Below are 18,729 nucleotides of genomic sequence, written 5' to 3'. Positions count from 1 at the left end.
GTTAGTAAGATAATTAAGTATTTAAAGTGCAATTTCCCCCAAACCCTCCCCATAACACACGCCCACCTCTTTTACACAATTCAAACTCTTCCTTTGCACTCCAAGTACACAGCACACACAAGTTAGATTTGAAAGAAAAATTTAATAGCTTCCAGGGAGTTCAAGCCAAAGTCGTTCGTCGCCGTTCTTCGCAATCGTCAACGAATAATCGTGCATTAAATACGCAAAGGCACGCCATACTCTTCTCTTTACTCATCATCACACCATATTATGTAATTATTTATGAAATTTCCTGAAAACAAATTGTATCTTTGGATATTTTCGGTTATGCATCATATGTGAATTTTAAATCATGTGTTTTCATTCCAAAACATGATATAAGTGTGCTTGAAGGGGCTGCCATGTATTAGGAGGATAAGGACATGTTTTACACGAGTTTAAGGAGTCCTAGAACCACCCAACACTCTGCACACGATAACAGAAACAAGCTGGAAACTGAAAATTGATTGTGTGTGTCAAGGGATCGGGTTCAAGGTTTATGGTGCATGGTTCGGCTTCGGTTGCGACCAGGGCTGGGCTAGGGCCATGCTAGGGTCAGAAAAGGAGTCCTAGCCACGCTAAGACTCAAGTCAAGGGGTTGGGGAGGAGTCCTCCCGTGCAGATTAGCGCATGCGCGCTGCTGGGCAGCATGCGCGCACGGCAGAGTTAGCTCGGGCAGGGGGCCTTGGGCTAGGTTAGGTTGACTCACTGGGGTTCTAAGAGGGTGCTCATGGGGCTGGTTTAGGGTCTGGTCGGTTGGCTAGGTCCTAGACGTTGATCGAAGAGTCCTTGTCACAAGGGAGTTCTCGGTCGTGAGCTTGCAGCGGGTGTGTGGCTTGCGGTTGGGGATAGGGTCAGATTACTTGGGTGCTGAGGGTTCAGTAGGGTCCAAGGGATGGCTGGCTTGGTGTTGGCTCTGGCCGGCTCAAGCTTGGCTCGAGTAAAACATGAAGGTGGCTCGAAGGGGCTTGGGGCGAGGGCTTAGGGCTTTCTTTTTTGAAAATTAAATCGAAAAACTGCTCACGGGGGTCGAGTCGTGGTTTCACGAGGGCTAAAATAATATTAGAAGTCTGTGTTTTGAATTTAAGAATTTTATATTAAGGTTTTGTTTAATTCAGGATTAAAACACAGTAATACGTCTTATTTAAAGATTAAATTAAAAGTCCTCGATTTAAATAAAAATACGAGAAAATTATTGTAAGCTTAAATAATTATTTGGGACATGTTAGAGTCAATGAAATTAAGAAAATGTCAAAAACGTGAAATTTTACATCTAGGGGTAAAACAGTCATTTTACACCAGAAAATTAGTAAACGTCATGGCAGTGTCCTGAAAGCTGTTTTATATGCTAATATGATTATTTTAAATGTTTATGATTGTTTTTATGATTTAATATGCCAAGATGGTTATTTTAAAATATTTATGGATTTTATGGTTTAATTATGGACATTTAAAAGACATGTTGCATAATTGGTTCAAAAGAAAAACGTTACATGCATATTTAAATTTTATAAAGTGATGATAATATGAAACGTTGAAGGAAGTGAAGTAATTGTGACTAATAAGATGATATGTTGGAAATTTCGTGAGGGTTATGGTCCTAGTGGGAGCCCGACGATCGTGTTTCCTTGGATATGGATATGAATATGTATATGTATACGATGATATGTTAATTCGTAAGGCAAAGGCCTGGCCAGTTGACTGGTGAGAGTGTTGTTGGTGTCCCCGCCGTCCAGTACTGTGATTACATGTAGATGGATCCATCGCCCAACGCGTAGACGTAGATGAACACAAAAGTCACAATTAACGATCTGAATTCAACGAAAGGAAAAAGGAATACGTATATGTTGATGATGATATGAATATGAATATGATGAATAAGGATATGTTTATGATGATATGAAAAAAATCATGATAAAGTTTATGAAAATTTTAATGTTTAAAGATGATGCATCATTATGATAATGATTTTAATTAAGGTTTATACATCATGAAATGTTTACGAAAATGTTCATGTTTAAAGTTTATGCATCTTCATGAAAACGATATTTTAAATACAAGTATTTTTCACTGTTGTATGTGATTTGTATACGTATTATGTTGTTATCAAGATTATGGTGTGTTGAGTCTTTAGACTCACTAGGTGTGATTGATGCAGGTTATTATGATAGTAATGTTAATGGAGGTCTTGATGGATGATCTGACTTGACTGGAGGTGCACATAACCCGAGGACCGACGTTAGTTTTCCGCACTAGTTATGATTTATGATTTTAAGTTATGTTGAAGATATTTTATGACTTTTATTTATGTTACGAGAGCTTTTTGAGAGATTATAGTATGGGCTATACTTTTCAAATAATGTTTATAGGTTTGGTAAAAATGCTAGACGATTTTATGTTTTGAGATATTTCACTTGATTTTCAAATACTAGCTGGTTGTTTTATTTTAAAATAATGTCAAAAATATTTTATGTATATGTATCGGCCAAATTATCAAGAGCTTTAAAAAAAATCCTTCTAGTAATTTTTAAGAAAAACGAATAGCAGACGTTTCATGTAGTGTTGAATATTTCAATCAAATTCAGAGAAACAATGAGAAGGGTAGTGATATAGGGCTCGAAGATATATTATGTTTAGATTTTGAAGATGTCAAGTCAGAATCTACAACCAAGCATACCAGTGGGTGCTTCAAACAAAAAATATTCAAAGAAGAGGAGAAGTGTGGATAACAACAGTGAAAATCAAATTGAAGTATTGAAACAATTTGCTGACAAGGCCGCAACAAAAGTGGGGAAGTTGGCGGTCAGTCCCCAATTGTAACTCACTTTTCCCTCCACTCCCCATTTCCTAAAATACCCCCAACCTTATTTTTAAATAATTGATTTTTTCTTTTAAATAACGGTCCATCATGCTTCCGTAAAATAAATTAAATCTTTTACCTCTTTGACCGGAGTACTACCGTGTTATATCCACCGTATTTTACGAACTGCTCCTCACAATCCAACCACACAATCGCAACCGATGGTTACCGACGCAGATTCTTTCAGCAGCACTTAGCACAACCCTAATTCGTTTCCTACCTTAAGGTGTACAGTAAAAGATAAAATTTTAAAATAATACATGAGAGGGGCTAGAGCAAGGATTTCTTTATTCAAACACAAACATTTATTATTACATTGAAACATCCTGTAGAGGAGGAGAAACTTTTTTAGCTACTTATAATAGCCGAACTTAAAAAACACATAAACTAGAAAGCGAAATATTACAATTTATTTGTTGAAAGAAATTAGGAAAATGTTCGATGATATTCACTTCGTTCTTCCTGCCTTATTTATAAAAGGATTCTTCGAATTTGAAACTCAGACTTCAAATCTTGATAAGCCTTTAAAGCTTGCATATGGACCATGTAGTGGTTGAGTGGTCCATCGAGGTGGTCCCTCCATTTTGAAATGTTTTTTTTCTAGATTATTAATCTAGAAATCAACTTCTCTTCTTCTTTTATTTCTCGACAATACCAGTAGAGATGAGCTTGTAAGATATCTGATGTAAGCTCGTCTCTTTTTTCTTTGTAATGTTTAATTATCCATCTGAGAGCTTCCAGCTGATCTCTGTTTTTCTTGATTCTTCTTTTCGAAACTTTTAGATATGTGAAATACATTTTTCTTAAGTTTCGTTCTGGTGTATTCTTGTAGAGGCCTCTAAACTCGTGCTTGAAGATTTGCGGAAAAATTTAAAATTTTTTTTTTTCATTAATTAAAATGCCTCTTTCATAAATAAACTGATAAAAATAAAGTTTGATGTTCAAAATAGCAGCGGAAGTAAATGTTTGTCTGCAAAATAATAATTTAAAATAATCCAACAACGAGAAAAAAATGTTTGAGCCTAAAATAGTAAATGCTAAAAAATGAGGTCCTCGGGTTCCACTACTGCCGACCCAAGCTAGCCACTGGTCTCCGCCCTCGGTTCCGACATCATCAATACCTACAACAATCAAGTCTAGTGAGTCTAAAGACTCAGCATGCATATATCGTAAATAACAAGTAATAATAATAAAATCGCATGCAAGGTGAAAATATCATGTCATGAGTAAATGAAATACGTGCATAACTGAACTGAACTGAACTGACGACCGGATGGAATACTAATCGTCTGATCAGACTAATGCCACAGTATACTGGGTGGTACACAACTGAACTGACCGATAACTGGCGACCGGGTGAAGTAATAATCCCATTATAGTACAATGGCCACAATCAATATCACATAACTCTCAAAAATGAATATTTTACATTTTTGCATGTAATATAATTAAATACAAAATTAAATATCCTGTATAAATTTCACCATAAGGGTTGGACCGTTCCCAGGCTCGCTGCGACTTAAATCCAACATGAAAATATGCAATTGATTTTTCTTGACCAAACTTTGTAATTGAATCCAAAAACGAGACAATTACGCCCACTGACTTAGTATTTAATCATGACTCCGAGCCAACCCAAACCAACACCGAACCAATGTTTAGTCATGATTAAAATACTCTTAAAATGATGAAATAATGCTCCTAAATTTAAAGTACTCGAAATTTAGTGAATGGAGGCCAAAAACGTGAAACGCTCTTTCGAGAGTCATTTTGGCACATTGCACCGTAAATTCTCGTACGACCTCTAAAATGATCCGAATCACAAACGGCCAAAAACATGAACTTTCTAACTTTATGAGGCACTGTCCAGTCCAAGGCCATAGGCTAAAAGCCAACCAAGAACTCAAACGGCACCTCTGAACTGTGCCCTCCAAGTACAGCAACAGCGCTTGTGCTTGCATCGCTTTGTTTGCAAAGCTATTGGCCATTGGGGTTTGAACCACCGACCAGCACCTATTCCCAACATCCTAAGGTATGGCTTGAACCATGGCTAAGGGCCCTAGGCCAGCCACGACCCAAGCAACACCAGAAACATCACCACGCCTCCAACCGAGAACCAAACTGTACGCGTGGGACGTTTTGCTTGTTCCTGATGTCTTGTGCCATTACAGTGGCCATTTGATTGACCATGGCATGATCTAAACATCAAGAGGTGTTTTATGAACCATGGCTAAGGGCTAAAGAGCCAACCAAGCTCCACACCAACACCAAAATTTCGAAACACAACACACACCAACCAGACTTTTCCAAAACCGAAGGGGCTGTTCTTGTTTTGTTTTTAAAAACCGATTGGGACGTGAACCAAGCAATGAAAGGGCATCTTGGTCATGTCCTAGACATGCTAGGAAAGGGTTCAAACCATGGTTACAGGCCCAAGAGCCAACCAAGATTAGAACCATCCTTAGACAAACCAAAACCAGAATTTTCGAAGCTCATTTCTGCACTATGGGGAGGTTGCTGTCATTTATGCGTTGCCAGCGGGTATGGGGCTTGAACTAAAGGACCAACAGGGTCTTGACACACCCTCGTACGTGTCTAGGTGCAGCCTTGGGAGCCTAGGGTCGAGCCAACCACCTGAAATCATCAAAAAAGCCGAAACCGTGAAGAGCACAAGGAGGACAAAAATTTCTGTACATGTTTCGAAAATGGGCTGTCTTCATTTCGGTTTTCATGGTTAAAAATCATGCACATGTGATGTAAAAAAAAATCAGTATATGACTTGATTGAGGAGTAAATAAAAACATATACATGCCTTGGTTTGTTTTGAACGAAAAACAAACGACACGACGACGCGACGCAGAGGAGACGGAGTGTTCTTCTTTTGTTTCTTGTTTTCTATTCGATTTCCTCCCTAGCACCTCACTTTTTTTTTTTCTCTCAATATGCTCTGAATTTTGGTGATGATGGTGGGGAGGGAGTCTAGGGAGATAAATGGGAGGTTGAAAGATAAATGGAAGGGAATCAATCTTGCTATCTTTGAATTTGAGAGATAAGGAAATAATATGAAATCAAAAGATTTTTTTGAAGGATAATTGAGGGTGCACTTGGTCGATTTTTGGGTCTAGGAATAAGGGAGAAAATAGCTTAAATAAATTATTTGGTAGAGATTTAAAAGTGGGGAAAATATCTACCTTGAAAAGATTAAGGGAAAGATAATTAATAAATAAATTATCCAACTAAAAATAATCTTTCAAAATTAAAGGAGGGCCGATTTTGAGCTTACAAAATAAGGGAGAATATTACTTAATTGTTTAATTATTGAGGATTAAAATTGAGGGATATATCTCCCAAAAATTGGATAAGGAAAGGACCAAGTGAAAGATAAAAAAAGGAGAGTTGACAAATTAATTAAATCCCATAGGGGTGGCCGAAATTTTAAATAAAAAATGGAGGGAAAATATTTCTTAAATCTTGTATTTTAATTCTTTAGAGTTTGATCTACCCATTAAATATTTTAGTGAATAAATTAATTAATGAAGGAATATCATTATCTTGCATGCATGGATAATTCTTTAAATTAAATTACTATCATGTTAAGTTACAATTTCTTAAATAAAATAAGCCTAGATTAACTTGTCTCAATTGATCACATATTTTATTTTAGGCTTTTAATTAAATTATTGAACCTAAAATAATTTATTTACTACTTATCTCTAATTAATTAATTAATTCCCTAAACTTTTTTTTACAATAAATTAACTTATTATTTATCTTAAATAAATTCTAAGAATGTTTTCCAAATATTAAAATTTATCTCTTTATTCCAACTCCAGTTCGGCCTCTCTTATTTAACTGAAAATGTAGTAATTAAACTACTGCATGAACTAAATAAATAAATTTAAAGAAAGGAATTTAAATACTCATTCAATAAAATTATTTTAATTTAAATACTAAGAATTATGCATGACTTATACGTAGTCTAATTTACGGGTTCTACAATTCTTCTGGTTCCAATCTCTACTTATTTATAGATAAAGTTTGGGACCATTTTTGTTTATTTCTTTTTATTGGATTCCCTTTTATCATTAAAGATAGAGTATCCAATATTCTTTTGTCATTTTTCACTGATTATTGGTGGTCCTTGTCTTACCACTCACATGGTGACCTTTTTTTATGATAATGGGCTGGTCACATGTCCATTTTAACTTTGTCGGGGAATCTTTGGCTTTCGAGGTCCCCGAGGAAAACGTGTATGTGGTTCATCACCACTTGGTCCTGTTTCGGCAAGATGCTTCTTGTCTGATCGAGGTCTGAAGCCTTTTCCAAATTCTGGCTCTTTCTGGTTGGGGCATTCTGGACAGATCTATTCCGACCATCTTCCCACGTGAGCCATATTACACAATTTCGGACGAGTCTCTTTGCTTGCCGACAGCTTGCTGTTCCACAGAAGATTTATTTTCTTTTCAAATATTTCTTCTGCAAAACTTGTAGTTTTCCCTGTCATTGTATTTAACAGGAAAGATCCGTTTATCGAATATTGATAAAATTTAAACGGAAACTTGACTTTGTCCATCTCAGTGAGACAGACCCATAAACCCCATGCTCTTCTAGTAGAAATGTCATCTTCAGTAATTGAAGCGACAAAGGGTGTTTCTTCAGACGGAGGATCCTTGATAAATTTTTGGACATTTGAATCTGGCCTCCTTAACTTGATAAAATGAAAGGCTTCGTGTGAGCCTTTCCCTGATGGTTCTAGTGCTGCACTAAAAAAAATACAGTTCCAGAATATCTCCCCTGGACAAATAATCATTATTCGCCCAAGTTTCGTGAACAGCTTCCCGAATCCATTTTGGTAGTCGTGAAATTTCTAGGAAGCTTGGTGAAGTAGTATAAACCGAGGCTAAAGCCCCAAATTCATACCATGTCTTGACCTCCTTCGGATATTAATTAGGTTTCATCCATACCCTTGGATATTTTCCAGCAACATCAAACCTGTTAGTGGCTGGGTTAATGTCTACTCTTGTTTTTAATTTCTCCCAGTTTTGTTGGTAAGTCTAAAATGGAGAAATTACAGTTTCATTAGTCTTAACCTTACATTTGCCCTTGTCAGTATTAGGTCTAAGGTTAATATCTCTCTCTTCAATCCCCGAGGTGAAGGGTTGACTTGAGGACTCGAGATAAGGATCTGGAGTCTCAATTTTTGTTTTAGCCGACTCATCTGGAGATGATCCCGACTTAACACTTGTGCTAGGGGTATTTGAATTCCATGCTCCAGGTATAGAGTCCTGTACTCGAAAACTCTCCATTTGGGAAACCAGTGGCTTCTCAATGCCTTGGAGGAGAGGCCTTTGAATTACAGACCATAACTGAGTATATGCCTGTAAACATCCTGTAATGCGATCAGAGACAATTCTCTTATCTGCTTGTTGTAGCCTTCCCGCAACTTTTGCGTTTAAGGCCAGCCTGTTGAACTCGGTCTGAAGCATTTCAAGGTGTTCCTTCAATGCCTCTGCATTTTGATAATAGCATCGACATCAATGCTGTCCATCTCTTATTAAAAAATCAGCAAAAATATTCTCGTGAGATTTAATAATCACAATATCAAAAATATAATTTTGACATAATGCCTGCCATCTTAATAATCTGGCTTTCTCAGGTTTAGACTCAATTCTATTCCTTAAGAAAGCTTTCACATGTGTGTTATCAACCTTCAAGGTAAATTTCTTTGTAAGTAAAAATAATGGCCATTTTTCAAAAGTCTTTTTTACTGCATAAAATTATTTCTCATTGATATGCCATCTAATGGCTTCTACATCTGAGAATAAACTACTACAATATCTGCATGGTTGTTTTCCCTCGGGTGTGAGCTTAGTAAGAACTGCTGCCCACTAATGATCACTGACATATGTGTATAATACCAGATTATCCTCATCTTGAGGTATAGCCATTTTTGGAAGATTCTTACAAATATCTTTTANCACTCCGAACCTATCTTATGAGGAGAGGCCAGTGCAGATCCTAGACAGGCAGGAGAAGAAGCTTCGGAACAAGCTGGTTAGGCGAGTCAAAGTCAAGTGGCTCAACCATTCAGAGGAGGAAGCTACGTGGGAGTCAGAGCCAGAGATGAGGAGTCGGTACCCCGAGTTATTCGGTGAGTCTTAATTTCGAGGACGAAATTTCTTTTAAGGGGGGAAGGATTGTAGAACCCTTAACTTAGACTACGTATAAGCCATGCATAATTCTAGTATTTAAATTAAAATTATTTTTATTGCATGAGTTTCTAAATTTAATTATTTTAAGTAGTAGTTTAATTTTTTTATCATTTCAGTTATTTCAGTGAGGCCGGACAGGAGTTGGAGTTTAGAGATAAAATTTAAGATTCAGAAAACATTTCCAGAATTTAATTTAGCTAGCAAGTAAGTTAAATTAAGTTAATAAGGAGGTTTAGGGAATTATTTATACAACTTGAGGTGAGTAGAAACCAAATTCATTTAAGTTCAATAATTAAGGGATTAAATCACTAAATTATTCAAAGAATAGGTAAGGCTTTAAAGGTTTAAAATTTACTAAATAAGCAACATTTTCCCCTTCCTTTTTATTGTTGAATTTCGGCCCCCTAGATGATTAAGTATTGCCTTGCCAACTCATCATCTTTGACCCATTCTTTGTTAAAGTTTAGCATGTTAACCTTTTAATTATTAATTCACCCTAATTAATTAATTAATAAGTCATATCCTAACCTATTCCTAGCCTAGAATAATCGGCCACCACCTCCAACAAGACACCCAACAAATGTTGGATAGCCATCAAAAATTCAAAATTCAAAATGGTGGAGACTTGGTCTTGATTTGTTCCCTATATTTTGCACCCACTTCCCTCACTCTCCTCACCATCATTTCCCTCTCCCTTGCACAAAATCTGAGAGAAATTCAGAGCTAATAATCGTGAGGTCCTAGGGGAAAAGCAAGAGAGAAAAATCGAGTGAAGAACAAGGTAGCAAGAACACTCCACCTCCTCCGCGCCGGATCGTCTCGTTCTTTTTGTTTTTCTTTCAAACGAAACCAGGCATGCATATATTCTTCCTTGAATCTTCAATCAAGTCGTATTATGTTTTTTTAAACCTTACATGATCATGTTTTAATAGCCAAAACCGAAATATATCATGAACATCTCGAAAATAAAGATGCAGATTTTTTGAGTTTCATGACAAGCTTCACGGGTAGCATTGTTTTGTGGATTTCAGATATTGGTTTGATTCCAGGCTCCCAAGGCGACTCCTAGGCATGTACTAGGACATGTTAGGAACACATTTGTCCATTTGTTTGAGTCCCATGTTGGCCGAAATCAAGAAAATGACAGCACCTTTCCATTCTTGCCACTTGAGTCTTCGAAAAAATTGTTTTGCTGTCAAAGGGGAAATGAATCTGATCTTGGCTGCCCCAAGGCCTATAGCCATGGTTAGATCACTTCCCTAGCATGTCTAAGACGTGACTAAGTTGCCCTTTTGGTGGCTTGGTCCCTGGTTAATCGGTTTTTACAAAATACTCAAGAACAGCCCCTGCACCCTTCGACTTATCATTTTTGACAGCATGTGTGTTTCGACTTTTGTGGAATGGTGTAGATCTCGGTGGTCCCATGGTCCTTAGCCACAGTTCATACCATGCCCCTAGATGTCTAGATCGTGTCTTGGTCAATTAAATGGCCACTCGAACGATCGGTGACAGCTAAACAAGAACAATGCCCCGACGCGCAGAATTGGTTCTCGGTTGGAACTTTTCGGTTGTTGCTGGTGTGATGCGAATTGTGGCTGGCCTAGGGCCCTTAGCCATGGTTCAAATCATTCCTTGGGATGTTGGTAAGATTCTCTGGTCGGTGGTTCAAGCCCCAATGGCCATTAGCCTCGCAATCGACGCAAGAAACCAAAGCACAGCTGCTGTATTTTTGGACAGCAACTTGCTGTGACGGTTCAGTGGCTCGTTCGAGTTCTCGGTTGGCTTTTAGCCCATGGCCTTGGACTGGACAGTGCCTCATTGAGTTAGGAAGGTCATGTTTTTGGCCGTTCGTGATTCGGATCATTTTTGAGGTCGTACGAGAATTTACGGTGCGATGTGCCAAATTGACTCTCGAAAGAGCGTTTCATGTTTTGGCCTCCATTCACCTAGATTTCGGCCCTCACCATTTTAGGAGCATTATTTGATCATTTTAGACGTATTTTAATCATGACTACATGATGGTTCAGTGTTGGTTCGGGTTGGCTCGGAGTCATGATTTAATACGAAGTCGGTAGGCGTAATTGTCACATTTTTTAAGGTTATTGTATAGTTTGGTCCCATAAATCTATTGCATATTTTTCATGGCATATTTAGGTTGCAGCGAGCCTGGGAGCGATCCAATCCAAGCAGTAAAATGGGTACAGGATATTTAATTCAGTTATTTAATTATATTACGTGCAAAAATACAAATTTTGAGATTTATGCGATATTGCTTGTGGTCACTTTACTATCATGCTTAAGTCCGGTCCCCAGTATCGGCCCGGTCACCAGTTACCGGTCAGTTCAGTTGTTTCACCCAGTACTGTGGCAGTAGTCTGATCAGACGTAAATCCGATCCCCAGTATCGGTCCGGTCACCAGTATCGGTCAGCTCAGTTCAGTTCAGTTCAGGGACCACTTGCGTAGACCATAATCTCACAGAAAATTATTATATGCTATTTCAGTACAGGGCTCCAAGGAGCAAACAGTTTCACTATGATTTTCAGTTCAGCTATGCACGTATTATAATTAATCATGACACGACATTTTACGATATGCCTCATGACATGAAATTTTACTCCCATGCAATTTTACTATATTTACTCGTTATTTACGATATATGCATGTTGAGTCTTTAGACTCACTAGACTTGATTGTTGTAGGTACTGATGATGTCGGGATCGAGGGCGGGGACCAGTGAGCTAGCTCGAGTCGGCAGTAGTGGCACCCGAGGACCTCAGTTTCAGCACTTGCCATTTTGATGCTCAAATATTTTATTAGTTATTGAATACTTTAACTTGTTATTTTGGCAAGTAATAATTTCTTCCGCTGCTGTTTTGAACGTTAAATATTTTATCAGTTTTTGGTATGAATGAGGCACTCCATTTATTTTAAAAGAAAAATTTTAAATTTTCCGCAAATTTTCAAGTAAGGATTTTTAGGCCTCTACATCTGGTATCAGAGCAATGGTTCTGTAAAGGGTTGCACTACTACTGACCGCGAGAAGCTCATGAAGTCACGTCGTCGGTCTGTAAGTTTTACAGTTACGCATTTTATTTAAAGCATGAATTATTTAACAGCATGTTTACATGAAATGTTTTACTTCCAGATTTATGTTATTGTTAAGTACTTAAATTTAAATAAATTATGGAATTATGCATGTTAGTTACGTATGGGTTATGTATGGAACAGTATGCCCCCTAGACGCATTCTCGAGCGCACTATAAATGAGGAGCCTCGCCAGGAGGACAGGGAGGAGCAGAGGCAGGAGAGAGACTTACCACCTCCACCACCACCGGACATGAATGCCCAGATGCTAGCTGGGATGACTCGGTTCTTCGCGCAGTTTGCGGAGAACAATGCTGTGGCGACCAGGCCGACAGAGCCTGAGGCAGTATACGAGAGATTCATGAAGATGCGTCCAAAGGAGTTTTCTGGGACGACGGACCCCATGGTTGCCGAGGGCTGGATCAAGTCCCTCGAGGTTATTTTCGAGTTCATGGAGCTTGGAGATGCAGATCGAGTTCGTTGTGCCTCTTATCTGTTCGGAGGAGATGCCCGCTTATGGTGGGAAGGAGCTTCAGTAGCCCTTAACTTGGCTACCCTGTCATGGACACGTTTCACGGAGGTATTCTACTCCAAGTATTTTACGGATGAGGTGCGCACCCGATTGACCACGGAGTTTATGAGCCTTAGACAGGGGGATCTGACGGTTACGGAGTTCATCCGTAAGTTCGAGAGGGGTTGTCACTTTGTGCCCTTGATCGCGAACGATGCTAAAGCCAAGTTGATGCATTTCTTGGTGGGTTTACGGCCGATCTTGCGCCGTGATGTTAGGGTGTCTGACCCTACTACTTACGAGGTCGCCGTCTCCAGAGCTCTGGCCGCAGAGCAGGACCAGCGAGATATAGAGAGGGATCGCTTGGGAAAGCGACCAGTTCAGATACCACACCGCCGTCCTCCTCCTCAGCAGCACCAGCATCAGCATAAGAGGCCGTATCACGGCCCGCCCAGGAACAGAGGAGGACCTCAGCAGGAGCAGCAGCAGCAGCAGCAGCAGGGACGTGTCGTCCCGAGGACCTTTGAGCACCCAGTCTGTCCCAAGTGCTCACGCCGTCATCCGGGAGCATGCATGTTTGGCTCAGGGAAATGTTTTAAGTGTGGCAGCACGGACCACATGCTACGGCAGTGCCCCCGGAAGAATCTGCCTACCCAAGGCAGAGTTTTTGCTCTCCATGCTGCGGAGACGAACCCTGACACCATGCTGATGACAGGTACCTTACAGCTTTAAGTTACATTTGCATTCCAATGTTTTGGGAATCGGGATTAAGATTTTGAACTTAGAATTGCGATAGGATTGCATGCTCTACTCAGTATTATTTTCGGGATTTAGTTAGAAGAACTGTGACCTTTGCATGTCTATAAGCTTAGCTCTTGTGATTATTTGGGTTCAGCTTAGTGTTCCGAACTTTCAGGGAGAATTTTCATAGCTGGCTCAGCTACCAAAGCCCTGATAGATTCAGGGGCTACCCACTCATTTATTTCAGAGGTCTTTGCAAACTTTCTCAAAGTTAAGACCATCGGGCTAGATGTAGCCTATTCGGTGTCATTGCCTTCGGGAGAGGAGATAACCGCCACCAGCGTGATCCGAGACATAGACCTTGAGCTGCATGGAAATCTTGTTTATGCGGATCTCATCTTATTGCCGATGCCAGAGTTTGACATCATTCTGGGGATGGACTGGCTATCGCGGAACAGAGTTTTGATCGACTTTCAGCGGAGATCCATTCTAGTCCGACCGCCTGGGATGACTCAGTTCTTATTTGAGCCGGACAGGTACTTTCCTTTACCGCGCATTATTCCATATGTTCAGGCTAGAAAGCTCATGCATAGAGGGTGTCGGGCATTTTTAGCAACTTTTATATCTGTCCCCGAGGCACCCAGTCAGTCAGCCTCAGATGTTCCGATTGTTAGAGACTTCGTAGACGTTTTCCCTGAGGACGTCTCTGGTGTTCCACCTGAGAGAGAGGTGGAGTTTTCCATCGAGCTTATGCCAGGTACGGCTCCGATCTCAAAAGCGCCGTATCGACTAGCCCCGACAGAGATGGCAGAGCTTAAGAAGCAGATTCAGGAACTTCTTGACAAGGAGTTCATTCGCCCTAGTTTCTCACCTTGGGGCGCGCCAGTCTTGTTTGTTAAGAAGAAGGATGGCTCGATGAGACTTTGTATTGACTATCGGGAGTTGAACAGGGTTACAGTGAAGAATAAATACCCACTTCCGAGGATTGAGGATCTGTTTGACCAGTTGCAGGGAGCTTCGATTTTCTCTAAGATAGATCTGCGTTCCGGTTATCACCAGTTGAGAGTGAGAGATGCTGATGTTTCGAAGACAGCTTTCAGGACTCGTTATGGCCACTACGAGTTCCTTGTGATGCCGTTCGGTTTGACGAATGCGCCAGCGATCTTCATGGATCTCATGAATCGCGTATTTCAGCCGTACCTCGATCAGTTCGTGATAGTATTCATAGACGACATCCTCGTCTACTCCAAGAATCGGGAGGATCACAGCAGGCATCTGACTACAGTGTTGCAGACATTGCAGAAGCACAAACTATTCGCAAAGTTCAGTAAATGCGAATTCTGGTTGGAGAAGGTGGCGTTCTTAGGCCACATTGTTTCTAGCAGTGGCATTGAGGTGGACCCAGCGAAAGTTGCAGCAGTCAGAGATTGGGTAGTGCCTCAGAATGCATCCGAGATCCGCAGTTTTCTTGGCCTAGCAGGATATTACCGGAAGTTCATCAAGGGATTCTCCTCGATTGCAGTTCCACTCACAGCACTGACAAAGAAGAATGTGAAATTTGTTTGGAGCGAGGAGTGTCAGAAGAGCTTCGACACTTTGAAGCAAGCTCTTATCTCAGCACCAGTTTTGGCCATGCCGTCAGGGCCCGGTGAGTTTGTTCTGTATACCGATGCTTCGAAGCTCGGTCTTGGCGCCGTATTGATGCAGCATGGGAAGGTGATAGCTTATGCTTCTAGACAGCTGAAAACTCATGAGAAGAACTACCCTACCCATGATTTAGAGTTGGCCGCCGTAGTTTTTGCCTTGAAGATTTGGAGGCACTATCTGTATGGAGAGAAGTGCCAGATCTTTACCGACCACAAGAGCCTCAAGTATTTCTTTACGCAGAAGGAGCTGAACATGCGTCAGAGGCGTTGGTTGGAGCTTGTGAAAGACTACGATTGTGACATTAGCTACCACCCGGGTAAGGCTAATGTAGTTGCAGATGCACTGAGCAGAAAAGTTGCAGTGATGGCTCATTTGGCAGTTTCGAGACCTCTTCAGTTTGAGATGCAGAGGTTTGATCTTGAGACTTATCCTCGAGGTAGAGTTCCCCGTCTATCTACCTTGACCATTCAGTCTTCCCTTCTTGACCGTATTCGCAGTGGTCAGGCAGCAGATGAGCAGTTGGCCAAGTGGAAGCAGAGAGATGAGGCCAAGGGCAGTGTTTTGTATTCAGTCAGCGACGGCATACTGAGATACCGAGACAGGATATGGGTTCCTAGCAGTGATTCTATCCGAGCAGACATCTTATCAGAGGCCCATATGTCGCCGTACTCTATTCATCCAGGGAGTACGAAGATGTACAAAGATCTACAGCTATTGTATTGGTGGCCTGGGATGAAGAAAGACATCAGACGATTTGTATCCGAGTGTCTGACTTGCCAGTTAGTGAAGGCCGAGCATCAGAGACCAGCAGGTTTGCTCAAGCCTCTTCCTATTCCCGAGTGGAAGTGGGAGAACGTTACCATGGATTTTGTGACAGGATTGCCGAAGTCAGCCAGAGGATCGAATGCTATCTGGGTGATTGTAGATCGTCTTACCAAATCAGCGCACTTCTTGCCTATTAAGACGACTTTCACTATGGTTCAGTATGCGGAGTTGTATATCCGAGAGATAGTCCGACTTCACGGCATTCCAGTTTCTATCGTGTCTGACAGAGATCCCCGATTTACTTCCTCGTTTTGGAAGAGTTTGCATTCGACCATGGGTACGAAGTTGCTGTTTAGCACAGCTTTCCATCCGCAGACAGATGGGCAGTCAGAGCGAGTTATTCAGATCTTGGAGGATCTTCTCCGTGCTTGCGTCATTGACTTCTCAGGGAGTTGGGAGTCGAACTTGCCATTGGTAGAGTTCACCTATAACAACAGCTTTCAGTCGTCTATAGGAATGGCTCCGTATGAAGCACTATATGGTCGCAAGTGCAGATCTCCTGTTCATTGGGATGAAGTAGGAGAGAGAGCAGAGTTGGGTCCAGAGATTATACAGCAGACTGTTGATGTAGTAGCCCGGATCCGTGATAGAATGAGGACTGCTCAGAGTCGACAGAAGAGCTATGCAGATCAGAGAAGGAGAGAGTTAGAGTTTGCTGTGGGCGATCATGTTTTCGTGAAGGTGGCACCCATGAAGGGTGTCATGAGATTCGGAAAGAAAGGGAAGCTCAGTCCGAGATTCATTGGACCATTTGAGATCCTCGACAGAGTTGGGACGCTAGCCTATCGTGTGGCTCTTCCGCCGAATCTGGCCGGAGTACACAATGTCTTTCACGTCTCTATGCTGAGGAAGTACATGGCGAATCCTTCGCATGTCTTAAACTTCGAGCCGTTGCAGCTTACTCCGAACCTATCTTATGAGGAGAGGCCAGTGCAGATCCTAGACAGGCAGGAGAAGAAGCTTCGGAACAAGCTGGTTAGGCGAGTCAAAGTCAAGTGGCTCAACCATTCAGAGGAGGAAGCTACGTGGGAGTCTGAGCCCGAGATGAGGAGTCGGTACCCTGAGTTATTCGGTGAGTTTTAATTTCGAGGACGAAATTCTCTTTAAGGGGGGGAGGATTGTAGAACCCGTAACTTAGACTACGTATAAGTCATGCATAATTCTAGTATTTAAATTAAAATGATTTTTATTGCATGAGTTTCTAAATTTGATTATTTTACGTAGTAGTTTAAATTTTTATCATTTCAGTTATTTCAGTGAGGCCGGACTGGAGTTGGAGTTTAGAGATAAAATTTTAGATTCAAGAAACTTTTCCAGAATTTAATTTAGCTAGCAAGTAAGTTAATTTAAGTTATTAAGGAGGTTTGAGGATTTATTTAAGCAACTTGAGGTGAGTAGAAAATAAATTGGTTTAAGTTCCATAATTAAGGAATTAGTTCACTAAATTATGTAAAGAATAAGTAAGGCTTTTAAGGGTTATAAATTTAGTAAATAATCAACAATTTCCCTTCATTTTTACACCAAATTTCGGCCACCCTTATGTCTAGACAACATCTCTTTGCCACCTCACCTTTGACCCTTTCTTTGTATTTAATTAGTAGGATAATTCTTTTATTTTTGGGAGCACCATTTAATTAATGATCAACCTTATCCTCACCTAGTCTAGATGGTATTATGATCGGCCACCTCACCCCAACAAGCACCAACAAATCATTTGATATCAAACAAGAATTCAAATTTCAAAAAAGAGTAGACTTGGTCTTGATATTTTCTCCCTATATTTTGCACCCATTCTCCTCACCCTCTTAACCACCATTCCCCCTCCATAAGTCTCGAAATTCAGAGTGTTTGTGGAGAGAAAAATCGTGGCTAGAACTTGAGAAAACTAGAGAGAAAATTTAGTAGAAGAAAAGGAAAGAAGATCACTCCACCTCCTCCGCGCCGGATCGTCTCGTTCTTTTCGTTTTTCTTTCAAACGAAACCAGGCATGCATATATTCTTCCTTGACTCTTCAATCAAGTCCTATTATCATTATTTAACATTACATGATCATCATTTCCATGCAAAAACCGAAATCTATCAAGAATTTTCAGAAAATAAAAGATGCAGATTTTCGGGCTTCATGATGCTCTTCACGGTTTCATTTGTTTTGATGGTTTCAGGTATTGGTTCGATTCCAGGCTCCCAAGGCGACTTATAGACATGTAATAGGATGTATTAGGATCACTTTGGTTCATTCATTCGAGCCCCACACCCGCTGGAAACGAGAAATGACAGCAGCTTCCCATTCTTGCCATATTGAGTTTCGATTTTCTCATGTTGCTGTCAAAGGGAAATGAATCTGATCTTGGCTGCCCTAAGGGCTTATAGCCATGGTTGGATCACTTCCCTAGCATGTCTAAGACGTGACTAAGTTGCCCTTTTGGTGGCTTGGTCCCTGGTTAATCGGTTTTTACAAAATACTCAAGAACAGCCCCTGCACCCTTCGGCTTATCATTTTTGACAGCATGTGTGTTTCGACTTTTGTGGAATGGTGTGGATCTTGGTTGGCCTATGGCCCTTAGCCACGGTTCATACCATGCCCCTAGATGTCTAGATCGTGTCTTGGTCAATTAAATGGCCACTCGAACGATCGGTGACAGCTAAACAAGAACAATGCCCCGACGCGCAGAATTGGTTCTCGGTTGGAACGTTTCGGTTGTTGCTGGTGTGATGCGAATTGTGGCTGGCCTAGGGCCCTTAGCCATGGTTCAAATCATTCCTTGGGATGTTGTTGAGAGGCTCTGGTCGGTGGTTCAAGCCCCAATG

This window comes from Primulina huaijiensis, chromosome 12 (genome assembly GCF_012295235.1).
Source record: "Primulina huaijiensis isolate GDHJ02 chromosome 12, ASM1229523v2, whole genome shotgun sequence".
Classification (NCBI taxonomy): Eukaryota; Viridiplantae; Streptophyta; class Magnoliopsida; order Lamiales; family Gesneriaceae; genus Primulina; species Primulina huaijiensis.
This window is presented reverse-complemented; position numbering follows the sequence as displayed.